The sequence below is a fragment of the Ranitomeya imitator genome, chromosome 2 (genome assembly GCF_032444005.1).
Source record: "Ranitomeya imitator isolate aRanImi1 chromosome 2, aRanImi1.pri, whole genome shotgun sequence".
Classification (NCBI taxonomy): Eukaryota; Metazoa; Chordata; class Amphibia; order Anura; family Dendrobatidae; genus Ranitomeya; species Ranitomeya imitator.
In genome coordinates, this window is record NC_091283.1 from 823,817,208 (window position 1) to 823,840,573 (window position 23,366).

Here is a 23,366-nt window from a genome sequence, read left to right on the forward strand (position 1 = left end):
GTTGCAAAACCTCAGCATGCTGTGAATTGTAAAAAGCACTTTAGAAGATGCAACGGTTTTGTTATGATTTTGAAAAGGATTTTTGCTAGAGGGTTTGATTAAAAATGCTGAACCTTTTAGCTTCTATAACTGCTAATTATCACAGCATATAGTAGACTGCATAATGAGTTCCCAGTGTGTCCATCAGCGAGCTCGCTCTAACAGTTTGTAACTCTTATCTCTCCTCCCCTCAATCATCATCTAAGACAGTTAAGACACTATACCTGGGAGATCAAACTTTTCCACAATATCCACTATTCCGAGAACCCCTTCTGAATCCCTGTGTTCCCCCCAGTAAAATAATAACACCTATACTCACCTCTGATGCCGACACTGTTCCAGCGGAGTCGACATTGACTTTCCCGGGGATTGCATGACGCTGTTGTGTCACGCTATCACTTTGGCCAGTCAGTGCTGGATTCACTCTCCATTCCAACAAATCAAGACATTCTGAAGAAGTGAGAGATCAACCTCAGCTCTTACTTTCTATGAATGTCAGTTACATCCATAGTAGATTGGAGTGAAGCCAGCACTGGTTGGCTACAGGGATTGCGTGACATAACAATGTCATGCAATCCCAGGGAAAGTCATTGCCGACAGTTCTAGAATGGAGCCTGCACCGCAGGGGAGTATAAGTGTTATTATTTTACTGGGGACGAGGATTCAGAAGGGGTTGTCTGAGTATTGGACAATCCTTTTAAGCCGTGAATGTCATTTTGTCATACATTCGAAAGTTCAAAGTCCCCTCTTTTAAAATGAATTAAAGAGTAAGAAAACTTAGATTTTTTTATATCATTTTTGTCCAGCATGGAATGTTAAGAAACTTTCGAAATAATTTTATTAGGGGATTTGTCTTCATTCCTTTAAAACAAGGATTTCTTGCAGAAATTTTCCTGACAAAAACCGGACATTTCTGCCAGAAATCCGCATGCGTTTTTTCGCATTTTTTTACGCGTTTTTGATGCGTTTTTGGTGCGTTTTTTCCCAAATGCATAGAATAGCGGGAAAAACGCAGAAAATCCGCAAAATTAATGAACATGCTGCTTTTTTTTACCGCGATGCGTTTTTTCGCGGAAAAAAATGCATCATGTGCACAAAACATGCAGAATGCTTTTTAAATGATAGGATGCATAATGTATACGTTTTTAATGAGTTTTTATAGCGTTTTTACTGCGAAAAACGTGAAAAAACGCGGAGAAAACTGAACGTGTGCACATGGCCTCAGAGGAGGAGACTGCGGTTAATCCTTTCATTACATAAAAACAAAACTCATCCACCCCAAAATTGTAAAAAACGGAAGCTTGATTCATAAGAAAAACAAACCCTCTTACAAGTCCATCAAGAGAAATAAAAAACTTATGGGTCTCATGAAATGGCGCCTCAATCCAATTTTTTTTTAGAATTCCAAGATTATTTCACTATTTAAATAATAAAAAAAAGTTATAAGTTTAATATTGCCGTAATACTACTGACTCGTAGAATCTTGTTGCCGCCAGTTAATATTTACTTTTTTTTTTTGCAATTTCACCACAGTTGAATTTTTTCCCGTTTTCCTTTACATTGTTTGAATAAAATGAATTGTATCTCTCAATACTACAACTTATACCCATAAGAGATGTGTAAATCACCAAAATAGCGCCAGATCCTCAAACTATATTTTCTCTGAAACTCCATGAGTGTTTCAGAAAAAATATACCTGGCTCCAATTGTGCAGCGAGACTCTGATTCATGCTGCTCATGGTTTGGTTAAGCTCTTCCCAACCCTCAGAATCCAGTACAATAGTGGCTGCTGGATTTGCATAAAGTGAATTGCCCAAAATTCAAATTTCCCTTAATTTTGGGAGCTTCTCAATTTGATTAGTTTAGAATTGATTTGATCATCTCTTCTGGCCATAAATGCTCTTGGAAGATAGTTCTGGAGAATGTTAGACGATCTCAATGGAGAATCCGCCGGTAATTCATTCTGCAGTCTGTTATGTACTGTGGTACATAGAGGCTGTAGAAGCCGAACAGTTCAAAATTGTTTTAAAAGAAACCCTATTGAATTAACTTTTTTAAATGCTTGCATAAAACTAAAAAAAAAAGTCCATGTCCTTTTAAGCTGCGGCCAAGGATTGCATACTTGACTTTTGTTTTGTCTTCTACTTTGGTACTAAATACTTGTCAAAAGTTAGGAATCATTCACATTCCAGATTTTAACATACGAGTGCTATCGAGTACCTGCGATAGTGTATGGGGCCATTCATATGTCTGTGATGTTTCACGGAAAAATCATGAAGACACGTCCGATTTTGATCCTAGGGTCGGATCAAAATCGACGATGCAAGTCAATGGGTCCGTGAAAAAAAATGGATCGCACTTAGATAATATTCAAATGTGCTCCAATTTTCACAAGGAGAAGGTGGAGAATCTTTTTTTTTTTTTTTATAATTTCTCCATGTACAAGAAAAATGGGTGGCGCTCATAGCAATACCGTGATCAAGGTCTAAACAGAAAAATTGGTCTGCTTTTCTCATATGTGTAAAAACCGATCGTGTGAATGAGCGCTTAGAAAAAGAGACGCTAATGCGAATCCAGTCTATTAAGTAAATGTTCTGGGGAGCGTTCGCATTAACAAAACACATATATAGGGGTCTTCTTGATTCTTCTTCCTTTTATAGCTAAAATCAGATGTGCATCACAGTATGGAAAAGTAAAATATAAACATATAACTATTATCAAGGAGTTTCTGCATCTTTACACATCGCTGCTTTGCTCTTCTCACCACTGTATCTCTTTGGGAGATCTATCCATGACCCATATTTTGCACATTAGCTGACAACGTACGTTATTGTTAGTGCCTCTTTACTTTACTTTTATCTCTTTTATTTGGTGAAATATGCTTTCTTCATTTGTATCTTCATGTGCACCGGTGGCAACAAAGGAAAGTAGCAGCCTCTCACCATGAACCTTTCTGCAGAGCTTGTTAGGACGGCTCTGAAGTTTTCATCACCTAAATCTGGAACAGAGCTTCAGCAACCGTGTCTGGGAGAGCAGGGGGAGGGCACATGTGGTGCGTATTTAGGAATCAGTAAATCAAAAAAGGTGTGGTAGGGGCTATTTCCTGCCCCACAAATATAGAATTATTGTTTACTACAAAAATCCCCTTAAATTTATAGCAGGTTTCCTCTAGGTATAACTCCAACCACAAATTATCTGTCCACACTTCTAGTCTGCTAAGGGTTATGCCGAAATCAATCTTTAGGGCTTCACTGCGGAGGCGAATACAGATTTTCTTTTTCATCTTGACAGCTAAGTTCACCTAGATGCTACATTTTACAGCTGAGATTATGTGGCCCCCGAGGGGCTTTGGTCATTTAAATCCAGTATTCACCTGTCGTTTCTCAGTTCAGAGCTTATTAACTGCTTTGGTCGGAACATGTTAAAGGGAAAAGTGTCATAAGAAATTGACCTATTATTTAAATTAAATTTTTATGTTATTTTTTAAGCCGCCACCACAACAAGGTAGACACTTTTGGCCGGGCCCTACTCTACTGTAACCTACTAAATATTTGTTAAAATATGCAATACAATTTAGGTATATTTTTATTTATTTTTCAATTTTTAAAATGACCTATAATACTACATACAAGGAACAAATACCACAGCACTATGACCAGATGACATATTACCACCACAGTGATCGAATAATATAAAATACAAGGAACAAATACCGCTACACCATGACCAGACCACATATTACCTCCACATCATGACCAGACCACATATTACCAACAATGACTGAATACTACAATACTGATCAGTAATACAAAAAAACCCACAATACTATCACCATCAGTGCCATTATGCACAGGAGATCTGTAATTAGTAAGCAGTGTCTGTGTACAGGTAATACAGTGATCACTGGTGACATTACACACAGGAGCTCTGTATATAATGTATAGATAATACAGTGATCACTGGTGACATTGTACACAGGACCTCTGTATATAGTATACAGTGTATAGTGTAAGTGTATAGGTAACACTGACTCACCAGTGACGTCTCTAGGTGAAGTCCTTCATCTTTCATCCAGCACAGACCGCCATCACTTTATCCAGCCAGGACTCGTCTCTGCAGGAAATAAAACAGTTATCTCGAGTTCCGCTTGTAGAACACATTACGTAATTTTCCCAACTTCTACATTACACCACATGAAGAAGGCAACATAGTATCACTCTACACAGTAACAGGACCGCCCCCCCATTTAAAACAGTATACTCAAAAAATAAAATAAATACATCACTGCAATAATAATATCCCTTAATTAGCCCCTATGGTAATATTCGCCATCCTGGCCACCGTGTGTCTCATTTCAGGCTCCAGCCATATGTTCTCTCATCCTGCCCTCATGAGTATCCATTCTACCCCATATGATCTCCCCATCCTGCCCCATCTGTCTCCATCGTATCCATCCTGCCCCATCTGTTTCCAATCCTGCCCCATCTCTGTCCAGCACTCTGCCCCATCTCTGTCCAGCACTCTGCCCCATCTCTGTCCAGCACTCTGCCCCATCTCTGTCCAGCACTCTGCCCCATCTCTGTCCAGCACTCTGCCCCATCTCTGTCCAGCACTCTGCCCCATCTCTGTCCAGCACTCTGCCCCATCTCTGTCCAGCACTCTGCCCCATCTCTCTCCAGCACTCTGCCCCATCTCTGCCCAGCACTCTGCCCCATCTCTGTCCAGCACTCTGCCCCATCTCTGTCCAGCACTCTGCCCCATCTCTGTCCAGCACTCTGCCCCATCTCTGTCCAGCACTCTGCCCCATCTCTGTCCAGCACTCTGCCCCGTGTCCAGCTTTCTGCCCCCCATGTGTCCAGCTTTCTGCCCCGCCCCCCCCTGTCCAGCTTTCTGCCCCCCCCCGTGTCCAGCTTTCTGCCCCCCCCCCCGTGTCCAGCTTTACTGCCCCCCCGTGTCCAGCTTTACTGCCCCCTCTGTGTCCAGATTTACTGCCCCCTCTGTGTCCAGATTTACTGCCCCCTCTGTGTCCAGATTTACTGCCCCCTCTGTGTCCAGATTTACTGCCCCCTCTGTGTCCAGATTTACTGCCCCCTCTGTGTCCAGATTTACTGCCCCCTCTGTGTCCAGATTTACTGCCCCCTCTGTGTCCAGATTTACTGCCCCCTCTGTGTCCAGATTTACTGCCCCCTCTGTGTCCAGATTTACTGCCCCCTCTGTGTCCAGATTTACTGCCCCCTCTGTGTCCAGATTTACTGCCCCCTCTGTGTCCAGATTTACTGCCCCCTGTGTCCAGCTTTACTGCCCCCTCTGTGTCCAGCCTTCTGCCCCCCCTGTGTCCAGCTTTACTGCCCCCCTGTGTCCAGCCTTCTGCCCCCCGTGTCCAGCTGCCTTCTGCCCCCCTGTGTCCAGCTGCCTTCTGCCCCCTCTGTGTCCAGCTGCCTTCTGCCCCCCTGTGTCCAGCTGCCTTCTGCCCCCTCTGTGTCCAGCTGCCTTCTGCCCCCCTGTGTCCAGCTGCCTTCTGCCCCCCTGTGTCCAGCTGCCTTCTGCCCCCTCTGGGTCCAGCTGCCTTCTGCCCCCTCTGTGTCCAGCTGCCTTCTGCCCCCTCTGTGTCCAGCTGCCTTCTGCCCCCTCTGTGTCCAGCTGCCTTCTGCCCCCCTGTGTCCAGCTGCCTTCTGCCCCCTCTGTGTCCAGCTTTACTGCCCCCCTGTGTCCAGCTGCCTTCTGCCCCCTCTGTGTCCAGCTGCCTTCTGCCCCCCTGTGTCCAGCTGCCTTCTGCCCCCTCTGTGTCCAGCTTTACTGCCCCCCTGTGTCCAGCTGCCTTCTGCCCCCTCTGTGTCCAGCTGCCTTCTGCCCCCGTGTCCAGCTGCCTTCTGCCCCCCTGTGTCCAGCTGCCTTCTGCCCCCTCTGTGTCCAGCTGCCTTCTGCCCCCGTGTCCAGCTTTACTGCCCCCCTGTGTCCAGCTGCCTTCTGCCCCCTCTGTGTCCAGCTTTACTGCCCCTCTGTGTCCAGCTGCCTTCTGCCCCCTCTGTGTCCAGCTGCCTTCTGCCCCCTCTGTGTCCAGCTGCCTTCTGCCCCCCTGTGTCCAGCTGCCTTCTGCCCCCTCTGTGTCCAGCTGCCTTCTGCCCCCTCTGTGTCCAGCCTTCTGCCCAAACCTCCCCCCCCCCCCCGATCGCCGCTCTCCGCTCTCCGCTCTTAATAGAAAAAAAAAAAGTTCTACTTACCTGCCGCGCTCCTGATCTCTCCACGCAGCTGCACTGTGCACTCGCCGGCGACTGACAATGACGTCAGACGCCGGCGACCTGCACGCTGCGGCTGGCGGCTGTTAACTATTGACGTGCGGGCGCAGGCCCGCATGTCAATAGCGTACAGCTGCAGCGCCGGCCGCCGCTAAGGGCCCGGTTCAGCCTACGGCTGCCGGTAGGGGCCCGGTGAGCAGATAAGAGGGGGCCCGATGCGGGCCCCCTCTGCTCACCGGGCCCCTTACGCCAGTCACGGCTGTAATGCCCTGATGGCGGCCCTGGCCCTGGGATCCATATTCATGTAAAAAAAAGAATAAAAAAACAAAATATGGAATATACTTACCCTCCGACGGCCCCCGTTTCTCAGCGGTGCAAGCGGCGGCCTCCGTTCCCAAGGATGCATTGCGCAAAGGACCGGAGATGACGTCGCGGTTGCGTGACCGGACCACACATGCCGTATAAGACGACACCCGGCGTATAAGATGACCCCCGTCTTATACAGCAAGTATATCCCAAACTCCATATTGTATATGGAAAAGTTGGGGGTCATCTTATACGCCCAGTCGTCTTATACGCCCAGTCGTCTTATACACCCCAAAATATGGTGCATATGATTTTTTTTTTATCATAAATCTTCAATTTCTTCACTGGTCACTAGGCTTAATACTAGTATTCATACCTCCTGTTATTTTCAACATCCGCAGTGACATAGGCAGCAATAGACTATGGCTCATTGACTTCTACAAGAGATCTTTCTAGACATTCTTTCATCTGGGCATACAGAGGTGTTATCAGTCATTGTAATCCTGTATGTGGTAATGATAATGAGCAGAGGCACAACAACCGTGGTCACAGAAGTCACCACCGCAACCAGGCCCATGCTGGTGGGAGCCCCACTAACACCAATAGAAACTTCAACTGGATGCATGTCCTCGGACGCATATCCATTTGAAGTGTATTGCGGTGCACAGACATGTCAGGTCCGTGCGTGGCAATACACGGCTGCTGTTTTGGTCACTTTTGCATTTTGTCATTTCTCTCATCCCTAGAGGTACTGTAGCAACCCACAGAAGTTGCTCAGGTAGTGCAGCTCATCCAGGATGGCACATCAATGCGAGCTGTGGCAAGAAGGGTAGCTGTGTGTGTCAGCACAGTGACCAGAGCATGGAGCAGATACCAGGAGATAAGCCAATACACCATGAGACATCAAGGGGAGTGTAGGAGGGCAAAAACCCTGCAGCAGGGCCACTAACTCCTCTTTTGTGCAAGAAGAACTGGAGGAGCAGTGCTAGAGCCCTGCAACATAACCTCAAGCAGTCCACTAACATCCATGTGTCCGTTCAAACCATCAGAAACAGACTCCATGAAGGTTGTATGAGAGCACGACTTCCACAAGTGGGTGTTGTGCTCACAGCCCATGACCGTGCAAGCCGATTGGCATTTGCCAGAGAACACAACAATTGGCAGATTTGACATTGGCGCCCTGTGCACTTCACAGCTGAGAGCATGTTCACACTGATCACATGCGACAGACGTCGTGGAGAACGTTCTGTTGCCTGCAACATCCTCCAGCATGATCGGTTTGGCAGTGGATCAGTAATAGTGTGGGGAGGCATTTCTTTTAAGGGCCGCACAGCCCTTAATGTGCTAGCCAGAGGTACCGCCATTAGGTAACGGGATGAGATCCCCAGATCCATTTTCAGACCCTATGCAGTTGCAGTAGGCCCTGGGTTCCTTCTGATGCATAACAATGCTAGGCCTCATGTGGCGGAAGTGTGTCAGCAGTTCCTGTATGATGAAAACATTGATGCTATAGACTGGCTTGCCATTTCCCCAGACCTGAATCCAATCGAGCACATCTGGGACATCATGTGTCCTTCCATCTACCAATGCCATGTTGCACCACAGACTGTCCAGGAGTTGACTGGTGCTTTAATCCAGGTCTGGAAGGAGATCTCTGAGGAGAACATCTGACACCTCATGATGAGTATGCCCAGGCATTGTAGGGACGTCATACAGGCGCGTGGAGGCCACACACACTATTGAGCATCATTTCTTTGTCTTGAGGCATTTCCACTGAAGTTGAATTAGTCTGTGATTTGATTTTCCACTTTGATTTTCAGTAACATTCCAAATCCAGACCTCCATGGGATATTAATCTTGATTTACATTGATAATCTTTGTGGATTTATTCTCAGTGCATTCCACTGTGTAATGAATAAAGATTTACAACTGGAATATTTAATTCAGTGATATCTAGGATGTGGTATTTTAGTGTTTCCTTTATTTTTTTGAGCAGTGTATATACAATTGTGCTCAAAAGTTTACATACCCCAGCAGAATTTTTGCTTTTTTGGCCTTTTTTCAGAGAATATGAATGATAACGCCAAAACTTTTTCTCCACTCGTGGTTAGTGGTTGGGTGAAGCCATTTATTGTCAAACTACTGTGCTTTCTCTTTCTAAATCATTATGACAACTCAAAACATCCAAATGACCCTGATCAAAAGTTCACATACCCCATTTCTTAATACCTTGTATTGCGCCCTCTAACATCAATGACAGCTTGAAGTCTTTTGTGGTAATTGTGGATGAGGTTCTTTATATTTTCAGATGGTAAAGCTGTCCACTCTTCTTGGCAAAAAGCCTCCAGTTCCTGTAAATTCCTGGGCTGTCTAGCATGAACTGCATGCTTGAGATTTCCCCAGAGTGGCTCAATGATATTGTGGTCAGGAGACTGAGATGGCCACTCCAGAACCTTCACTTTGTTCTGCTGTAGCAAAAGACAGGTCGACATGGCCTTGAGTTTTTGATCGTTGTCATGTTGGAACGTCCAAGTACATCCCATGCGCAGCTTCCGGGCTGATGAGTTCAAGTTTGCCTCCAGTATTTGCCGATAATGTGCTGCATTCATCATTCCTTCAACTTTGACCAAGTTTCCTGTGCCTTTGTAGCTCACACATCCCCAAAACATCAACGATCCACCTTTGTGCTTTACAGTAGGAGTGGTGTTCCTTTCATCATAGGGCTCGTTGACCTCTCTCCCAATGTAACGTTTATGGTTGTGGCCAAAAAGTTCGATTTTGGTCTCATCACTCCAAATTACCTTGTTCCAGAAGTTTTGAGGCGTGTCTCTGTGCTGTTTTATGTATTGTAGGTGAGATTTTTTGTTGCATTTGCGCAGTAATGGCTTTCTTCTGGCGACTCAACCATGCAGCCCATTTTTCTTTAAGTGCCTCCTATTTGTGCATCTTGAAACAGCCACACCACTAGTTTTCAGAGTGTCCTGTATTTCAGCTGATGTTATTTGTGGGTTTTCCAGGCAGTTGTGGATGACATTTTTGTTGGTCTACCTGACCATGGTTTTATTTTTTCAGAGCCCATGATTTTCCATTTGTTAATCACAGTTTGAACGCTGCTAACTGGCATTCTCAATTTCTTGGATACCTTTTTGTATCCCTTTCCTGTTTTTCCCCATGACTCACAATCCAGAAATGTTAGTGGCTGGATGAAAGATGCAAGAGTCTGTCTGGATCCCAGAAACTCACTCAGCTTTTATGCACACACACTGATTACACGCAAACAGGTCACAGGGGAGGATGTTACCTTTAGTAGACATTCAAACCCATTTGTGTCAACTTCTGTGCATGTTATCAGGCCAAAATCACCAGGGTATGTAAACTTTTGGTCAGGGTCATTTGGATGTTTTGGGTTGTCTTTATGATTAAAAAAGAGAAAACACGGTAGTTTGACAACAAATGGCTTCATCCAACCACTGACCATGAGTGGAGAAAATGTTTTGGTGTTATCATTCATATTCTCTGAAAAAGGCCAAGAAAGCAAAAATTCTGCCTGGGTATATAAACTTTTGAGCACAACTGTATATAAATAGATATATTTATAGTTACCAGTGTGGGGCTACCCTGTCCAAATCCTGCACTGGGGTCCATGGGACTCTAGTTACACCACTGATAAGGAGACTTCTGAAAAATCATATGTACAAAGCTGGAAGGATGAGTTTAGTTTCCTGCTTCGTGACAAGCATATCAATTGCAAAAATTCTGTGTTTTTTTAAAATAAAAATAGTAGCTTGGAAAATTAAAAAGTATTAAAAATTAAAATGAATACATTTAACATAAAACCCTGGTTTAAAGGGAACATGTCAATTGATTAATACTGCCCAGAGCATGGGTAGTATAAATAGAGACAAGATGCACTGCCCACTAGAGGAATGATGTGGAACTACATGGCGTACATTGAAATGAGTGGCCTACCCTGAAATAAATGGAAAGGTCTAGTCAAAATGAAGCAATTAAAGTGAGATTTTAAAGGGCTATTTTAGACTCGTACTTCATGCCTTTTCAGAAAGAATTTTCAGCAGATTCTTTCAAATCAGAGGCAGGATGACAATGACAGGTGTTAATCCTCCTGTTATTACATTGACAACTGGGTGTTACTAATTGAGGGCGGACCCTGACACTGTCCAACCAATTCTCAAAGAATCAGACAGTGTGGGGACACTTTGTCCCTTTGACAAATGAATGGCATCACCTAATTGTCAATTCACGACACAATGTAGAAGTATGCGAACGATGTATTTACTGAAGGAAGAGTTCTGACAGGTTCCCTTTAGAGACGACTGTCATTACTTTAAATACAAATTTGTGTTTGGAATTAATACATGAAATTTTTGTCTGTTCAGTGAAATTTATATTTCGGTTCTTATGTCTGATCTATAACATGTCAATGGTCGAGTACTATCTGTATGGAGCAGATCGGGATTTTATGTCATAATGTCCGAGAGTATATGGCTCTATATAGATAAACCATGAAGAACTTGTTGTCCCCGTGTTTTGTCACTTTGTCCTTCATCCGGTAACACTGGGTGGCACTGTTCAGTTATCGTCTATGGACAGATCTGGAGCCAGACGGACACTGATACTAATACATAAACTAATCACTGCATATATGAACAGAGCTGGTGACGTCTGAGCGAGAAAATCTGAAGAATAATATATTTAGTATATTTAGTATATTTGTCCATCTCTTACATAGTGCTTCTCTTTATTACTTGGTAACTGAGAAAATAAATTTATCTTTGAAATATATTGTCATACTATGATTCTAAAGTAGCACAATGGTAGATAGACAGACAGATCACAGACCGATAGATAATAGATAGATAGATACTGTAGATAGAAAGATAGATAATAGATAATATATAGATACTAGTGATGAGCGAATATACTCGTTACTCAAGATTTCTCGAGCACGCCCGGGGGTCCTCCGAGTATTTTTTAGTACTCGGAGATTTAGTTTTTCTTGCTGCAGCTGAATGATTTACTATTAGCCAGTATAAGTACATGTGGGGATTCCCTAGCAACCAGGCAACCCCCACATGTACTTATGCTGGCTAACAGATCTAAATCATTCAGCTGCGGCAAGAAAAACTAAATCTCCGAGTACTAAAAAATACTCGGAGGACCCCCGGGCATGCTCGAGAAATCTTGAGTAACGAGTATATTCGCTCATCACTAATAATAAATAATATATAGATACTGTAGATAGATAATACATAGATAGATCAATATATAATATATAGATGACATATAGATAATAAATAGATATAGAATATATGATAAATAGATAGATAATTGATAGATAATAGATAGATACTGTAGATAGATACATAATAGATAGATCGATATATAATATATAGATGATAGATAGATAATAGATATATATGATAGATAGACGGATAATAGATGATAGATAGATAGATGGATAATAGATGATAGATAGACAGATAGATAATAGATAGATCTATATATAATATATAGATGATAGATAATAGATAGATAATAGATGATAGATAGATAGATAGATAGATAATAGATAATAGATGATAGATAGATAGATGGATAGATAGATAATATATAGATAATAGATAGATAGATAGATAATATATAGATGATAGATAGATAGATAGATAATAGATGATAGATAGATAATAGGTAGATAGATAATATATAGATGATAGATAGATAGATAATAGATGATAGATAGATAATATATAGATGATGGATAGATAGATAGATAGATAGATAGATAGATAGATAGATAGATAGATAGATAGATAGATAGATATATAGACAGACCTTAGGGTGGTGATAATACACCTGCACCCTACGCGAATTTCGCCATGTCTTCGTCAGGAAGCGTCCTGACAAAGACACGTGAAACGCGCGTAGGGGCAGCAGGTCGGGATCCCTTTACTAAACAACATAGTAAGTACTAGCCCACTATATGAACCTTATTACACTTTACGTCTTGCACTTCATGCACGTTACTTCGCTGGGCCACGTGCATTTTGTCACGCTCTGACATCTACTCCTTCACATAAGGATATTATCTTATATTAGGTTTAATGAGTGGTTGGTCAGATCTAATCAAGTCTTTTTGTAGGTTTTAGCTTCCTTTTGTCACCCTGTACATTTAGATTGATTACTGGTCTGATGATGATTCCATTCATTCAGACTAACACTCAGATACATTATACAGGGCCTCATATTTTGTATAATTTACTCATTTTTTTTCTTACATAGAAATAAATATACAGCTCTGGCAAAAATTAAGAGACCACTGCAAAATGTTCAGTTTGAGTTTTCTCTTTATAGGTATATTTTTTAGTAAAATGTAAATTGTTCCTTTAGTCTATAAACTTCTGACAACATGTCTCCAAATTTCCAAGCAATAAATTTAGTTTTTTTTCCAGACAAAGAAAAATGGTAAAAATTAAAAAAAAAAAACCCAGTGCTTTCAGACCTCAAATAATGCAAAGAAATCAAGTTCATAATCATTTAGAAACAACAATACTAATGTTTTCACTCCGGAAGAGTTCAGAAATCAATATTTTGTGGAATAACCATGATTTTTAATCACAGCTTTCATGCGTCTTGGCATGCTTTCCACCAGTCTTTCACACTGCTTCTGGCGCAAAAGTGTAACCAGTTGTTCTTTGTTTGATGGCTTGTGACTATTCATCATCCTCTTGATTACATTCCAGAGGGTTTCAATGGGGTTCAGGACTGGAGATTGGGCTGCCTGTGACAAGGTGTTGATGTGGTGGACTCTTAATTTTTGCCAGAGCTGTATATTTGTTTCTTTGTAAGTGTTATTTGAGTAATCTCTAGTCTAGGCTAAGGTAATCATAAAGGGACAGGGAGGAGGTGAGCTGTGATATCACCTATTGTGAATGGTGGATCCTGTGTTATCTACTGTATATAGAGGTGTTATCAGTCATTATACAGGAGGAGGAGGAGGTGAGCTGTGACATCACCTATTGTGAATGGTGGATCCTGTGTTATCTACTGTATATAGAGGTGTTATCAGTCATTGTACAGGAGGAGGAGGTGAGCTGTGATATCACCTATTGTGAATGGTGGATCCTGTGTTACCTACTGTATATAGAGAGATTATCAGTCATTGTACAGGAAGAGGAGGTGAGCTGTGACATCACCTATTGTGAATGGTGGATCCTGTGTTATCTACTGTATATAGAGGTGTTATCAGTCATTGTACAGGAGGAGGAGGTGAGCTGTGACATCACCTATTGTGAATGGTGGATCCTGTGTTATCTACTGTATATAGAGGTGTTATCAGTCATTGTACAGGAGGAGGAGGAGGTGAGCTGTGACATCACCTATTGTGAATGGTGGATCCTGTGTTATCTACTGTATATAGAGGTGTTATCAGTCATTGTACAGGAGGAGGAGGAGGAGGTGAGCTGTGACATCACCTATTGTGAATGGTGGATCCTGTGATATCTACTGTATATAGAGGTGTTATCAATCATTCTACAGGAGGAGGTGAGCTGTGACATCACCTATTGTGAATGGTGGATCCTGTGTTATCTACTGTATATACAGGTGTTATCAGTCATTGCACAGGAGGAGGAGGTGAGCTGTGATATCACCTATTGTGAATGGTGGATCCTGTGTTACCTACTGTATATAGAGAGATTATCAGTCATTGTACAGGAGGAGGAGGTGAGCTGTGACATCACCTATTGTGAATGGTGGATCCTGTGTTATCTACTGCATATAGAGGCGTTATCAGTCATTGCACAGGAGGAGGAGGTGAACTGTGACATCACCTATTGTGAATGGTGGATCCTGTGTTATCTACTGTATATACAGGCGTTATCAGTCATTGTACAGGAGGAGGAGGTGAGCTGTGACATCACCTATTGTGAATGGTGGATCCTGTGTTATGTACTGTATATAAAGGTGTTATCAGTCATTGTACAGGAGGAGGAGGTGAGCTGTGACATCACCTATTGTGAATGGTGGATCCTGTGTTATCTACTGTATATAGAGGTGTTATCAGTCATTGTACAGGAGGAGGAGGTGAGCTGTGACATCACCTATTGTGAATGGTGGATCCTGTGATATCTACTGTATATAGAGTGTTGTGAATTCTGTGGCAGAGCTCCCTCCTGTGGTCACAAGTGGTACTTCGGCTGATTCTCTCTGTGAGCTTCTGTTGGTGGAGGGAAGTGGTACTGCGGCTTCTGAGTTTCCTCCCTCAGGTGATCTGGTGAGGTCGTTAGGTGCTTCTCTACTTAACTCCACCTAATGCTTTGATCCTGGCTTCCTGTCAATGTTCCAGTGTTGAACTTGCTTTTCCCTGGATCATTCCTGTGGCCTGCTGCTCTGCATAGCTAAGTTCTTCTTTGCTATTTGTTTTCTATTTTTTCTGTCCAGCTTGTCTAATTTGTTGCTGGAAGCTCTGGGACGCAAAGGGTGTACCTCCGTGCCGTTAGTTCGGTACGGAGGGTCTTTTTGCCCCCTTTGCGTGGTGTTCTTTAGGGTTTTGTGTAGACCGCAAAGTTACCTTTTCTATCCTCGATCTGTTAAGAAAGTCGGGCCTCACTTTGCTGAATCTATTTCATCTCTACGTTTGTCTTTTCATCTTAACTCACAGTCATTATATGTGGGGGGCTGCCTTTTCCTTTGGGGTATTTCTCTGAGGCAAGGTAGGCTTATTTTCTATCTTCAGGCTAGTTAGTTTCTCAGGCTGTGCCGAGTTGCATAGGCAGAGTTAGGCGCAATCCACGGCTGCCTCTAGTGTTGTTTGGAGAGGATTAGGGATTGCGGTCTGCAAAGTTCCCACGTCTCAGAGCTCGTTCTATGATTTTGGGTTATTGTCAGATCACTGTATGTGCTCTGACCGTTATGTCCATTGTGGTACTGAATTGCCTTTCATAACAGTACAGGAAGCCAAAAGTACTAATGATTCTCAATAGAGGGAAAAAAGAAGTTCTGAGACCATTTTTTTTCCTCTGCACTGTGTTTTGCCTTTTTTTTCCCCTAGACATTTGGGTGGTTCAGTACACAGGTGTAGCGATGGACATTAGAAGTCTGTCTTCATTTGTGGATCAGCTCTCGGCAAGAGTACAAAAGATTCAAGACACTATTGATCAGAAAGCTATGTTGGAACCAAGAATTCCTATTCCTGATTTGTTTTTTGGAGATAGAACTAAGTTTCTGAGTTTCAAAAATAATTGTAAATTATTTCTGGCCTTGAAACCTCGCTTCTCTGGTGATCCAGTTCAACAGGTTTTGATTGTTATTTCTTTTTTGCGCGGCGACCCTCAGGACTGGGCATTTTCTCTTGCGCCAGGAGATCCTGCATTGAGTAATATCGATGCGTTTTTCCTGGCGCTCGGATTGCTGTACGATGAACCTAATTCAGTGGATCAGGCAGAGAAAAATTTGCTGGCTCTTTGTCAGGGTCAGGATGAGATAGAGGTATATTGTCAGAAATTTAGAAAGTGGTCCGTGCTCACTCAATGGAATGAATCTGCGCTGGCAGCTATGTTCAGAAAGGGTCTCTCTGAAGCCCTTAAGGATGTCATGGTGGGATTTCCTATGCCTGCTGGTTTGAATGAGTCTATGTCTTTGGCCATTCAGATCGGTCGACGCTTGCGTGAGCGTAAATCTGTGCACCATTTGGCGGTATTACCTGAGCTTAAACCTGAGCCTATGCAGTGCGATAGGACTTTGACCAGAGTTAAACGGCAAGAACACAGACGTCTGAATGGGCTGTGTTTCTACTGTGGTGATTCCACTCATGCTATCTCTGATTGTCCTAAGCGCACTAAGCGGTTCGCTAGGTCTGCCACCATTGGTACGGTACAGTCAAAATTTCTTCTGTCCGTTACCTTGATCTGCTCTTTGTCATCGTATTCTGTCATGGCATTTGTGGATTCAGGCGCTGCCCTGAATTTGATGGACTTGGAGTATGCTAAGCGTTGTGGGTTTCTCTTAGAGCCCTTGCAGTGCCCTATTCCATTGAGAGGAATTGATGCCACGCCTTTGGCCAAGAATAAGCCTCAATACTGGACCCAGCTGACCATGTGCATGGCTCCTGCACATCAGGAGGTTATTCGCTTTCTGGTGTTGCATAATCTGCATGATGTGGTCGTGTTGGGGTTGCCATGGCTACAAGCCCATAATCCAGTATTAGATTGGAAATCCATGTCGGTGTCCAGCTGGGGTTGTCAGGGGGTACATGGTGATGTTCCATTTCTGTCAATTTCGTCATCCACCCCTTCTGAGGTTCCAGAGTTCTTGTCTGATTACCGGGATGTATTTGATGAGCCCAAGTCCGATGCCCTACCTCCGCATAGGGATTGTGATTGTGCTATCAATTTGATTCCTGGTAGTAAATTCCCAAAAGGTCGACTGTTTAATTTATCCGTGCCTGAGCACGCCGCTATGCGCAGTTATGTGAAGGAATCCCTGGAGAAGGGGCATATTCGCCCGTCATCGTCACCATTAGGAGCAGGGTTCTTTTTTGTAGCCAAGAAGGATGGTTCGCTGAGACCTTGTATAGATTACCGCCTTCTAAATAAGATCACGGTTAAATTTCAGTACCCCTTGCCATTGTTATCTAATTTGTTTGCTCGGATTAAGGGGGCTAGTTGGTTCACCAAGATAGATCTTCGTGGTGCGTATAATCTGGTGCGAATCAGGCGAGGAGATGAATGGAAAACTGCATTTAATACGCCCGAGGGTCATTTTGAGTATCTAGTGATGCCATTCGGACTTGCCAATGCTCCATCAGTGTTTCAGTCCTTTATGCATGACATCTTCCGAGAGTACCTGGATAAATTCCTGATTGTGTACTTGGATGACATTTTGATCTTCTCGGATGATTGGGAGTCTCATGTGAAGCAGGTCAGAACAGTTTTTCAGGTCCTGCGTGCTAATTCTTTGTTTGTGAAGGGATCAAAGTGTCTCTTTGGTGTGCAGAAGGTTTCATTTTTGGGGTTCATCTTTTCCCCTTCTACTATCGAGATGGATCCTGTTAAGGTCCAAGCCATCCATGATTGGACTCAGCCGACATCTCTGAAAAGTCTGCAAAAGTTCCTGGGCTTTGCTAATTTTTATCGTCGCTTCATCTGCAATTTTTCTAGTATTGCCAAACCATTGACCGATTTGACCAAGAAGGGTGCTGATTTGGTCAATTGGTCTTCTGCTGCTGTGGAAGCTTTTCAAGACTTGAAGCGTCGTTTTTCTTCTGCCCCTGTGTTGTGTCAACCAGATGTTTCTCTTCCGTTCCAGGCCGAGGTTGATGCTTCTGAGATTGGAGCAGGGGCTGTTTTGTCGCAGAGAGGTTCTGATTGCTCAGTGATGAAACCATGCGCTTTTTTTTCCAGGAAGTTTTCGCCTGCTGAGCGAAATTATGATGTGGGTAACCGAGAGTTGCTGGCCATGAAGTGGGCATTCGAGGAGTGGCGTCATTGGCTTGAAGAAGCTAAGCATCGCGTGGTGGTATTGACTGATCATAAGAACTTGACTTATCTTGAGTCTGCTAAGCGGTTGAATCCTAGACAGGCTCGTTGGTCGCTGTTTTTTGCCCGTTTTGACTTTGTGATTTCGTACCTTCCGGGCTCTAAAAATGTGAAGGCGGATGCTCTGTCTAGGAGTTTTGTGCCCGACTCTCCGGGTTTGTCTGAGCCGGCGGGTATCCTCAAGGAAGGAGTAATTGTGTCTGCCATCTCCCCTGATTTGCGGCGGGTGCTGCAAAAATTTCAGGCTAATAAACCTGATCGTTGTCCAGCGGAGAGACTGTTTGATCCCGGATAGGTGGACCAATAAAGTTATCTCTGAGGTTCATTGTTCGGTGTTGGCTGGTCATCCTGGAATCTTTGCTACCAGAGAGTTGGTGGCTAGATCCTTTTGGTGGCCGTCTCTGTCGCGGGATGTGCATGTTTTTGTGCAGTCCTGTGGGATTTGTGCTCGGGCTAAGCCCTGCTGTTCTCGTGCCAGTGGGTTGCTTTTGCCCTTGCCGATCCCGAAGAGGCCTTGGACACATATCTCTATGGATTTTATTTCTGATTTTCCCGTTTCTCAAAAGATGTCAGTCATTTGGGTGGTCTGTGATCGCTTTTCTAAGATGGTCCATCTGGTACCCTTGTCTAAATTGCCTTCCTCCTCTGATTTGGTGCCATTGTTCTTCCAGCATGTGGTTCGTTTACATGGCATTCCAGAGAATATCGTTTCTGACAGAGGTTCCCAGTTTGTTTCAAGGTTTTGGCGAGCCTTTTGTGGTAGGATGGGCATTGACTTGTCTTTTTCCTCGGCTTTCCATCCTCAGACTAATGGCCAGACCGAACGAACCAATCAGACCTTGGAAACATATCAGAGATGCTTTGTTTCTGCCGATCAGGATGACCGGGTGTCCTTTTTGCCTTTGGCTGAGTTCGCCCTTAATAATCGGGCCAGCTCGGCTACCTTGGTTTCGCCATTTTTCTGCAATTCTGGGTTCCATCCTCGTTTCTCTTCAGGACAGGTTGAGTCTTCGGACTGTCCTGGTGTGGATACTGTGGTGGACAGGTTGCAGCAGATTTGGACTCATGTAGTGGACAATTTGACCTTGTCCCAGGAGAAGGCTCAACGTTTCGCTAATCGCAGACGCCGTGTGGGTCCCCGACTTCGTGTTGGGGATCTGGTTTGGTTATCTTCTCGTCATATTCCTATGAAGGTTTCCTCTCCTAAGTTTAAACCTCGTTTCATTGGTCCGTATAGGATTTCTGAGGTTCTTAATCCTGTGTCTTTTCGTCTGACCCTTCCAGATTCTTTTTCCATACATAACGTATTCCATAGGTCATTGTTGCGGAGATACGTGGCACCTATGGTTCCATCTGTTGATCCTCCTGCCCCGGTTTTGGTGGAGGGGGAATTGGAGTATATTGTGGAGAAGATTTTGGATTCTCGTGTTTCTAGACGGAAACTCCAGTATCTGGTTAAATGGAAGGGTTATGCTCAGGAAGATAATTCCTGGGTTTTTGCCTCTGATGTCCATGCTCCCGATCTTGTTCGTGCCTTTCATGTGGCTCATCCTGGTCGGCCTGGGGGCTCTGGTGAGGGTTCGGTGACCCCTCCTCAAGGGGGGGGTACTGTTGTGAACTCTGTGGCAGAGCTCCCTCCTGTGGTCACAAGTGGTACTTCGGCTGATTCTCTCTGTGAGCTTCTGTTGGTGGAGGGAAGTGGTACTGCGGCTTCTGAGTTTCCTCCCTCAGGTGATCTGGTGAGGTCGTTAGGTGCTTCTCTACTTAACTCCACCTAATGCTTTGATCCTGGCTTCCTGTCAATGTTCCAGTGTTGGACTTGCTTTTCCCTGGATCATTCCTGTGGCCTGCTGCTCTGCATAGCTAAGTTCTTCTTTGCTATTTGTTTTCTATTTTTTCTGTCCAGCTTGTCTAATTTGTTGCTGGAAGCTCTGGGACGCAAAGGGTGTACCTCCGTGCCGTTAGTTCGGTACGGAGGGTCTTTTTGCCCCCTTTGCGTGGTGTTCTTTAGGGTTTTGTGTAGACCGCAAAGTTACCTTTTCTATCCTCGATCTGTTAAGAAAGTCGGGCCTCACTTTGCTGAATCTATTTCATCTCTACGTTTGTCTTTTCATCTTAACTCACAGTCATTATATGTGGGGGGCTGCCTTTTCCTTTGGGGTATTTCTCTGAGGCAAGGTAGGCTTATTTTCTATCTTCAGGCTAGTTAGTTTCTCAGGCTGTGCCGAGTTGCATAGGCAGAGTTAGGCGCAATCCACAGCTGCCTCTAGTGTTGTTTGGAGAGGATTAGGGATTGCGGTCTGCAGAGTTCCCACGTCTCAGAGCTCGTTCTATGATTTTGGGTTATTGTCAGATCACTGTATGTGCTCTGACCGCTATGTCCATTGTAGTACTGAATTGCCTTTCATAACAATAGAGGTGTTATCAATCATTCTACAGTAGGAGGTGAGCTGTGACATCACCTATTGTGAATGGTGGATCCTGTGTTATCTACTGTATATAAAGGTGTTATCAGTCATTGTACAGGAGGAGGAGGTGAGCTGTGACATTACCTATTGTGAATGGTGGATCCTGTGTTATCTACTATATATAAAGGTGTTATAAGTCATTGTACAGGAGGAGGAGGAGGTGAGCTGTGACATCACCTATTGTGAATGGTGGATACTGTGTTACCTACTGTATATAGAGATGTTATCAGTCATTGTACAGGAGGAGGAGGTGAGCTGTGACATCACCTATTGTGAATGGTGGATTCTGTGTTATCTACTGTATATAGAGGTGTTATCAGTCATTGTACAGGAGGAGGAGGTGAGCTGTGATATCACCTATTGAGAATAGTGGATTCTGTTATCTACTGTATATAGAGGTGTTATCATTCATTGTACAGGAGGAGGAGGTGAGCTGTGACCTCACCTATTGTGAATGGTGGATCCTGTGTTATCTACTGTATATAGAGGTGTTATCAGTCATTGTACAGGAGGAGGAGGTGAACTGTGACATCACCTATTGTGAATGTTGGATCCTGTGTTATCTACTGTATATAGAGGTGTTATCAGTCATTGTACAGGAGGAGGAGGTGAGCTGTGATATCACCTATTGTGAATGGTGGATCCTGTGTTACCTACTGTATATAGAGAGATTATCAGTCATTGTACAGGAGGAGGAGGTGAGCTGTGACATCATCCATTGTGAATGGTGGACCCTGTGTTATCTACTGTATATAGAGGTGTCATCAGTCATTGTACAGGTGGAGGAGGTGAGCTGTGACATCACCTATTGTGAATGGTGAATCTACTGTATATAGAGGTGTTACTGATTATTGTTATTCTGACTGTGATGATAATTAGTCTGCTGAAAATTCATAAGTAGTGAACAGTAAGTCTAAGGCTATGATTAGATCTAGCAGCCAATGTGAAAATGGGAAAATTTCTGATTTTTTATTTTATTTTTATTCTGATCAGGAACATTGAAGAGAACAATATCATAACTTTTTTTAAATATATATATATATATTTAACACAAAAACCTGTTTTAAACCCTAGGCCTGATGACATGTTCCCTCTAAGGCCCAGAATAGGCTGTAAAAGGTTAATGCTATTCACTAATGTCGAACGTAGACTTTGTTTATACATCTGTCACAATTACGGGTCATTTTCTAGTGCGGAAAGATGGGATGAGGACACCGAGAAATGTTTGTTAATGTTTTAGTAGCATTTTCTCTGTATTTAGTAACTGCTATAAGTGAACCATTTCCCAAACTTCCCCACACAATGCGTTGCGCTCCTCATACTTAACCCCGCGCCTCTTTGTTTATCGCTGCCTTGTTTATAACATGTGCGATTATATAGTAAATAGGAAAGTGGAAAAACCTCCCGCGGCGCAGATTGTCTCAATATTCTAGTTTACAGCTCGGGAGTACGGACTATGACGGCTTCATGCTTTTCTCTTTTGCTCATCAGTAAACTCTTAATATAATTATAGAGGCCTTGAACCAATGTACAAATAAATATGTAACTATAAAGTCATGTACAGACGTGGCAGAGAATATCTGCCCCGGATTAGTCCCATTATATTTTGCCGAGGATTTGAAAGGAATAGTAAAAAGAAAAGAAATCCATTGCAAAATCTACAAGAAATCTCCTCCATCTGTTCAGAAATTAGGATAGGATTTTGTAATATTGTATCAACTTGCTTTGCGCTGTATTTGTTTTTTTTTTTATATGTAACATATTTTATATACTATGTTTGTTGCAGATATTCCAGATATTTGGTGCAAACTCTCCCCATCAATCCCATGCACATTTGCAAAATAAGCATTGTGTTCTTTGCTGATTTTGGATCATTTCTGTGTATCGCAGGCTCATGAGGACACATAGTAAATAGTGATATCACTCTAGAAACAACAATTCTGGAACATTCGTATAGAATTCTCCACTGTGTTATTCTCCCTGGAAATGATTGAATAAATGGATAATTAGGTGTTACCATTTCTCTTTCAATAGAGTGTTTCCACATATGTTGGTACTGATTGGACAGATTGTATAGAAAGACATGTATGTCATTGCGTTGTTTTGTTTCTCCTTGCTTTATGGTAGCTCGATTATCTGGTAGGTTTAAAGTGGATCTATCACTAGATTTCCCAATGTCATTACATACATTATTAGATTTCTTAGATCTGATGACATTGATGTACTTACTTTGAGAATCCATCAGTGTGGAAGGGAAAGGTCAAGATTTTAGGATTTTTATTTAATATGATATCATCAAAAATTGTAAGAAATTCTACTTACTATAAAAAAACTTGGACGGAAAGTCATTTGATGAAGGATTCCTTTAATTTAGCAGCCTGCTGCATCTGACATACTCAACTCCCCGGCGGTAACGTAACATTGGACTTGCATCTATCTACTCCTCACAACAGTCACTCACTGCAGACCCCCAGTAAAAATGGGGTTAATTAAAGTGACCACATGACATTTGTGCACGTTCTTTGCATTAGCTTCCTACCTCTGGTTTGGTTGCTTAGTGCAGAGTCGGACCTGGTTCCTCTTTGATGTCTCCGTAGTACACGCCTGCACAAGGCAAGATTGCTTTGCGCAGGTGTGTACTATGGAGGACAGAGAATGAACTTCAATCCAATATTGCAGCCAGCATGCAGCCAGCAGGTAAGGAAAGGGTGAATCAAACACCCGAAAACTCCGCCCATATGACCCAAAACCAGTCCCGCCAA

At 43.2% G+C, this 23,366-nt stretch overlaps 1 protein-coding gene across 1 annotated transcript in view; it reads left to right on the forward strand.

The window, feature by feature from the left end:
* HPSE2 (heparanase 2 (inactive)) overlaps positions 1 to 23,366 on the forward strand; it is a 306,115-nt gene that overhangs the window by 20,564 nt on the left and 262,185 nt on the right. The gene's annotated exons all lie outside the window — the stretch shown is intronic.